We start from the raw sequence: 8,170 nt of genomic DNA, 5'->3' as shown, positions 1-8,170 counted from the left end.
CTTCATAAGGGAGGTGTACTACCCTGATTGGCTGGCCAATGTGGTAATGGTCAAGAAATCAAACGGGAAGTGGAGAATGTGCGTTGACTTCACGGATCTGAATAGAGCATGCCCTAAAGACAGTTGCCCACTCCCGCGCATTGACACCTTAGTAGACTCCACTGCAAGACATGAACTGTTGAGATTCATGGACGCCTTCTCAGGGTATAATCAAATTAAATTGGATAAAACTGATCAAGAGAAAACATCATTTGTGACAAGCCAGGGGCTTTTTTGCTACAATGTGATGTCGTTCGGGCTCAAGAACGCGAGAGCCACGTATCAATGATTAATGAACAAAATGTTCGCGCACCAAATTGGCAGAAACGTCCAGGTAAAATGAAGCTGAATCCAAGCAAATGCGCATTCGGAGTTACCGCTGGAAAATTCTTAGGATTCATGGTGTCCCAGCGGGGCATTGAAGTCAACCCAGAGAAAGTGAAAGCGATTATGGAGCTATCTCCTCCAAGGACGGTGAAGGAAGTGCAAAGCCTGACAGGGAAGATAGCAGCCTTAAATAGGTTCGTATCGAGAATGATAGACAAGTGTCTCCCTTTCTTCAGAACACTAAGCAGATCTTTCGAGTGGACGAACGAATGCCAAAGGGCATTTGAGGAGTTGAAGGCATATCTCTCTGCCCCGCCATTGCTTAGTCCGTCCACGCCGGGGGAGGAATTGTTCCTGTACCTTGCCGTCTCATCAGCAGCGGTAAGTGCAGCTTTCATTAGAGAGGAAGGGAAGATACAAAAGCCCGTGTACTTTATCAGCCAGGCGCTAAGAGGCACAGAGGAAAGATACCCATGGATGGAGAAACTTGCTTTCGCTCTTGTGACTGCAGCTCGAAAACTCAAGCCCTATTTTCAAGCACATACCATAAAAGTCCTGACGGATCAGCCCTTGCGGAGAGCAATGAGCAATCCTGAAACTGCAGGACGGATGGCTTTGTGGGCTATCGAGCTGAGTGAGTACGATATCCAATACCAGCCACGAACGGCTGTGAAAGGACAGATACTGGCTGACTTCATTGCGGAATTCACTACACTTGAGGAGCAGGGGGCAGAAGAGACGCCCACATGGAGAATTCACACAGACGGATCTTCCAACAAGCATGCGAGAGGAATCGGGGTTGTACTCCATACCCCGGAAGGAGATAAGATCGAATGCATGATCCGTCTGGAATTCACCACTACAAATAACGAAGCAGAGTATGAGGCCCTGGTGGCAGGATTGGAGCTTGTAATAGCGGCTGGGGTTAGGAAGGCGGTGGTCTACTCCGATTCTCAAATCGTAGCCAGTCAAGTTAATGGGAGCTATGATTGTAGGAATGAACGAATGAGAAGGTACCTCGGGGAAGTGAAGGGTCGAATGAGTGACCTCCAATTCACGATAGTTCAAATCCCAAGAGAAGAGAACCAAGAGGCGGATCGACTCGCAAAGGCTGCTTCGGCCGAACCTATGGTCGCCCTAGAACAGGTATTATCCTTCGTCCAACATTCATCGCTATTAGACAACGTTAGAATGCAGGAAGTGAGAGCTAAAGACGATTGGACGGTTCCAATTATGACATACCTCAAAAGCGGCAAGCTGCCAGATAGCAAAGAAGACGCAAGGAAATTGAAGGTTAAGGCTGCCCGATTCATCCTGATTAAAGACGTCCTCTACAAAAGAGGATTCTCCCGACCATACCTAAGATGCCTTGGCCGTGAGGAAGCAGACTACGTGATGAGGGAGGTTCATGAAGGAATTTGTGGGAACCATTCTGGGTCAAGGTCTCTGGTGCACAAGCTACTACGAACGGGATATTACTGGCCGACAATGCAAAAGGATGCCCATATGTACGTTAGAGCCTGCGACAAGTGCCAACGGTTTGGCAATCTCATTAAACGGCTAACGGAGGAACTCACACCTATGACGGCTCCATGGCCGTTCGCATAAAGGGGATTGGACATCATGGGTCCATTCCCGATAGCAGTAAGACAACTGAAGTTCTTGGTGGTTGGTATTGACTACTTCACCAAATGGGTGGAGGCAGAAGCTCTTGCTACTATCACGGAGAAAAACATTCGCAGCTTTGTATGGAGAAGTATTATTTGCAGATATGGGATTCTAAGAGTGCTCGTTTTAGACAACGGGAAGCAATTCGTCAACGATGCATTCCGGGACTTTTGTTCTCAGCTGGGAATCAAAAATCACTACTCGTCACCTACCCACCCACAGGCCAACGGACAAGTTGAAGTCATGAACCGGTCCTTGTTAAAGATTATCAAGACCCGGCTCGAGGGGGCAATGGGCATATGGCCGGACGTACTACCAAGTGTTCTGTGGGCGTACCGGACAACGTTTCGATTGGCGTATGGTACTGAGGCCCTTATACCGGCAGAAGTCGGACTAACGAGCTACCGCGTGGAAAGCTATGACGAGAGCAAGAATAATGAAGCATTGCGTTTAGAACTTGACCTTGTAGATGAGGTCAGGGCAGCAGCAGCACAGAGACTGGCGCGGTACCAAGACATGATGGTAAAACACTACAACTCCAAGGTCCGGCACCAGGACTTCAAGGTGGGAGATCTGGTATTACGAAAAGTGCTTGGCGCTACGAAGGATGCATCCCTGGGAAAGCTGGGTCCTAACTGGGAAGGCCCGTACATAATTATCTCATTGCATAGGAAATGAACGTACTACTTGGAGACGTTAGACGGAAGGAAATTGGGCCATCCGTGGAACACAGAGCACCTGAAGAAGTACTACCAGTAGTGCAGCAGTCATAAGACAATGTCTACCGCCTTATTTTCAATTTAATTTTAAACATTCATAGTTTTTACTTACTAGAACCCCAGTTTTCTTTTCCATAAACAATTTGGTCTATTGAACTGATATAATGAGAGGAATTTTTATTTAGAAAATATGAAATGCATGGTGTTGAAATTCTACAAGTCCACAAAGTGGACGGATCATCCAAAGGATGAAAATTCTACAAGTCCACAAAGTGGAAGGATCATCCAAAGGATGAAATTCTACAAGTCCACAAAGTGGACGGGATCATCCAAAGGATGAAAATTCTACAAATCCACAAAGTGGACGGATCATCCAAAGGATGAAAATTCTTCCACAAAGTGGACGGATCATCCAAAGGATGAAAGCCTACGAGCCCACAAAGTGGACGGATCATCCCAAACGATGACAACCTACAAGTCCGCAAAGTGGACGGATCATCCTAAAGGGATGAAAAACTAAGACCACAAAGTGGACAGATCATCCCAAAGATGAAAAACCTAGTTCACAAAGTGGACGGATCATCCCAAAGGGATGAAAACCTACAAGTCCACAAAGTGGACAGATCATCCCAAAGGGATGAAAAACCTAGTTCACAAAGTGGACGGGTCTCAAAAAATACATCTGAAAGTCCAGCCCAAATAAAGGACGGACATCTAAAATTCTTCACAGTAGACGGGTTATCTAAATGAGATAAACGTGCATATAATGTGCGACGGACAATAAGCAAGCAAACAGGCAATAAAAGATTCAATAAGTTAAATTGTATGATTACAAACGACGGTTTAGCAAGTTCGCTTACAACGGTAAGAATTTTTACAGATAAAAAAAAGAAAAAAAAGAAAAAAAGTATTACCACTCATTCTTTGGCGAAGAGTTCCCAATCAATGGACCGTCGTTTGGTTGACTTGGAGGAAGAGCTTTACCTTCGTCAACTGGAGCAATGACGGCAAACACTTCGTCTGTGCTTTCTAAACGGACGGACTGTGCAAGTGTTTGCCCTTGAGCTTCAATTGAAATGTGGGATACGTCCAGATCAGGATACGACGACTTCACCTGACGGATGGCGTCGTCGAATCCGTCAGCAAAGGAGCTCCCAAGCTCTGTCAGAAGGAGGTCGGAGTCGCGATATTCCTAGATGGCTATCTCCTTCGCATTGTGGAGTTTAGTCTTTGTGTCCATCAATTCCTTCTCCTTGTCCTTCAAAATTTCGCGCAAGTGCTCATTCTCCTTCTCCACCTCACCTCTGACCTGCTCCGAGCATTTGAGCTTTCTGTCCATGTTGATCTTGTAGGTCTTCAGCTCGTGAAGCTCATCCTCCATTGTCTTGTTCTTCTTCCTTAGACGGTCCATTGTTGTCTCGTGATTGACGCAACGGCCCATTAATCCTTTCATCATCAGTATGGCCTGAAAGCAAAGTACAACACCGTGTAAATGACGGATAAGTATGAGCATAACAAAGTTAGACGGATTTAAAAATACCTGCGCAATATTAAAGAGACCCGTCTCTCCCATCGCCTCCGTCGCGTGATTGCCGAGGTCTTCATAGTCGTCAGCCGTCAGGATGGATGAGAGCTTTCCCAGGGCGTAGCTTGAGTCGTCCCTAAAAAGGACGGGTGCTTTCTCTCCTGTGGGAGCTTGACCCTTCATCAAGCCCTTGCCCTTTCCATGCCTGACGGGTGCTTTCTCAGCCTCCAACGCCACGACGGGCTCTGGTGTGGTCCTCTGCTTCTGAGGAGGACAGTCTACCTTCTCTTGTTGGTTACGTTTTGACGGAAGAGATGGAACCGTCCCCTTAGCTTGGCCACCCTCTTGTTTTTTCTTCGCTGCCTGTTGTTTGATGAAGGCTCTTCTCTTGGCGGCGTCCATCTCTGCAAATCAAAGACGGGTGTGAATAGAAGCAAAAATGACGATGCTAAAATAAGATGGAGAGAATTACAGCTAACTTACGTTTTCTAACTCTGGTATCGTAACGACGGGCGGAGGACGAAGGATCAGGACCGTCACAGTACCAGTGGAGAGTGTCAAGGGTGACGAGTTGTGCCCACGTCCTCTCCTGGAGCTTTGTCTTGTTGAAAATCCTCTCTAGGAAGCTCCATTGCTCTAAGGAAACTTGTGGACGGTCCCGAGCTGCAAAAAAGACGGTTAGACTTTAAAAAATAAAATGACTTTCAAAGATCAATTAGACGGAAACTAAAGTGATGGCATACCCGACGGAGGCATAATGCCCCATGTAGTGTTGACGGGCATATATGTGCTATCCCCTAGACGACACATCCATTCATCCCCTTCCAAAAAGAAGTACCTACTCTTCCAGTCTCTATTTAAGTCCGGTGTATCACTGACGAGCCTCAACAACGGGCTCCTAGCTACAAAACTGTACATCCCTTTTGATTTGACGATCTCTGTCGGACGATAACAGTGGAAGAATTCTTCCACCGTCAACCTTCTAGAACCGTCAAACATGGCCCCGTACAAAACTTCTACGCCTATGAACACTCTCTAGGCATTTGGGGAGATCTGAGTGACGGATAGGCCAAGGTATTGAAGTAGTTGACGGTGGAGAGAGCTCAAAGGGAACCTAAGCCCTGCCTTTAGGGCTTGCTCATAAATCCCAACACCGTCGATCCCTCTGTAGTAACATTTCTCAGACTTATGGGGGAGACGCAGACGGATGTTGTCGGGTATTTGATACTTGGTCCTAAGCGTGTTGAGATGGGATTCAGTCATTGACGACCTAAAATCGTTTACCGTCTAAAGGGGCAGCATGACGAACTCCCTAAGACCGTCCGGGCCAATCACTGACTGAACGGGGGGATCTACACCGTCTAAGCTACTACTGGACGACTCTGAACTCTCTGTCTCCAAACCTTCATCTAGGGAAGAAGAGGTACTGGACGGATTCCTTTCTTCACTTGAAGTGTCAGGATCTCTTGGACCTGACGGGAATCTCTCATCGTAGCCCGCCCCATCGTGGACAAACGACTGATTACTTGACGCACTAGACATTACCTACATTTATGACGGTATAACTTAAGACACCGACGGATCTAAAGAAAGCGCATATATGTAAAACAATAAAATAAAAAGAAAGACGGAGAAGGGTTTGGAGTACATACCGGATCGAGATGGCTTCTAATGAGAGACGACGGATAGATTAGCTGAACGACAAAAATGCACGGTAGTAATGACGGTGGCGCTCTGCTCACAAATTTTTGATAGGAAGAGAAAATGAAGGGAGAAATGGCTGGCTTTTATAGAACGAGGGGCACGGAATACGAAGCGACGCCTTGTTTTGGGGAAACAGCCAATCCATAAGGACCACGTGTCCTTTGCCAGAAATACAGGTCACGTGTCCTCCGTCATGGTGCACTAAAACCGTCCTATCTCAATATGTTGCTTTATGAATCATTCCATGAATCCGTCAGGTTTCAAAGACGGATCCAAGGACTGAAGGGGGCAACTGAAGGGGATAAAAATAGGAGACGGATATCTCCATTGAACTTGAAGGGACGGAGAGGAAGAAGGCGGATTGACACCGTAGGTGACGCAAATAGGACGGATGAATTTTATGTTATATCTGTCATATATGAATTAGTTATAGATTTTAGGTTGTATGTCACTTGATATGTTTGAGTCGACTTTTGCTTTATCTCCACGCAAGCGTGTACACTTGAACTTCTTGCATCACACGCTTGAGAAGACCCCTATATGGAAAAGAACTCAAGAAGGAAGTTATATCCTAAAAGGAAAGGAAATTCTACGCCAATATAAATACCCCAGAAACCCTAGATATCGAGGTACGCATAATTGACTCAACTCTGGCACTATAGGGTTGTAAGGAAATTCTAACTTGACCTTTGGAGGGTTTTTGGCCGGCACCACACCGGTGCTCTCTTTTAGGTCTCTTTGTTTTCTCTTTGCAGGTGTTGACTCGAGTTGGAGAGTGCTTGCAACTTATTGGTAATTTTTTCGGCATCATCATTCGATATAAAGTTAGGTAGCATGCCCAAGACAAACACCACGAACCTTAAGACCATCTCTAATCAAACTTTACCCATGATCAAATAGTACCTTAAAATCTATTGACCTGAAAATGGAGAAAATTTTAAAGTATAAATCTAATACAAAGTTATTTAGAGGTATGACATTCATAAAAAGTTATATTGTGTGTAATTTAATCTATGTCTCTCTCAACCCTAACAAAGTGGACCAAATCAACCCATATATATACACACACACACACTTTGAATGACTCTCTTTTTGCATATTTGCAATTCGTAGGTAAGTAGAGAGGCATACATAGTATAAACTATAAAATGATGCTTTGTTTTATTAAAAGTGTAGCAAGGTTAAACCGATAGTTAAGTTATAATAACATTTTCTATAGTACCTTATATCTACTTAAACTAAACCTCTTTTTTCGAATTGTCCATCTAAAAAATACCAATTAAGTGTGTACTAAATTTCAATGTACATTTGGGAATTGTTAAACAAAGTTTTGTTTTTAAGTTTTTAACTGTTGGTCTCAACTTTTTAGCAAATAATATAGCTATAAATCTTTTTAAAATAAATTACTTTTTTGATATAAAAGTTATTGTGAATCTAATGCTCCGTTTGTTTCGATAGAAAACTTTGTGTAAAGATAGTTTTACATGTTTTCTAGTGTTTGGTAGCATAAAAAAAGATGAGTGAAAGGAAAACTATCTTTGGTCAATATAAAAAGTATGACTTATTTTTAGAGATTGTTTTCCATTAAATTTTTTTGGAAAACAACTATATCTCAAAACAAGTTAAATAAGGGAAGTTAGGAAGTTATTTTTCAACTCATTTAAAGTTTCTACCAAATATTAAAAAATGAAATAGTTTTATAGAAAAATGACTCGTTTTCTAAAAAACGTTATTGCTGAAACAAACAGAGTGTAATATTCTAGAATTTTATTTTTTGAAATTTATTTTATCTGTAGTATCTTGAATTTTCTAGTACTAAATATAGTGCAAAATTTGAATTTTTAAGCCTTGCAGACTCAACATGTTTGCCTAAGGTGCATGATTAGACAGCTGTCACCTTTCTTTACGGTGCTCAATGCAGCCTTCCTTTCCTATTGTGTTGAAACAGAAAATCAAACCATGAAATACGCACCTCCACAATCCTGAAAACAAGGTACACGTTTGTGTTTGGGAAAACACACTTTTCCATTCTGATTTTTTGATGTACTTCTCAAAAGTCAGAAAAACACACGTTAATGACTGTTTAGGGAGGTCTTATCAAGAAGTTTTATAACCTAAATTAGTTTGTCACACCTTAAAATGTGGGATAAAGTAGATGATTTGATCCATGAGTCGGTGGTTATAAGTT

This window comes from Castanea sativa, chromosome 12 (genome assembly GCF_040712315.1).
Source record: "Castanea sativa cultivar Marrone di Chiusa Pesio chromosome 12, ASM4071231v1".
NCBI classification, from domain to species: Eukaryota; Viridiplantae; Streptophyta; class Magnoliopsida; order Fagales; family Fagaceae; genus Castanea; species Castanea sativa.
Note: the sequence above shows the minus strand (reverse complement) of the source record.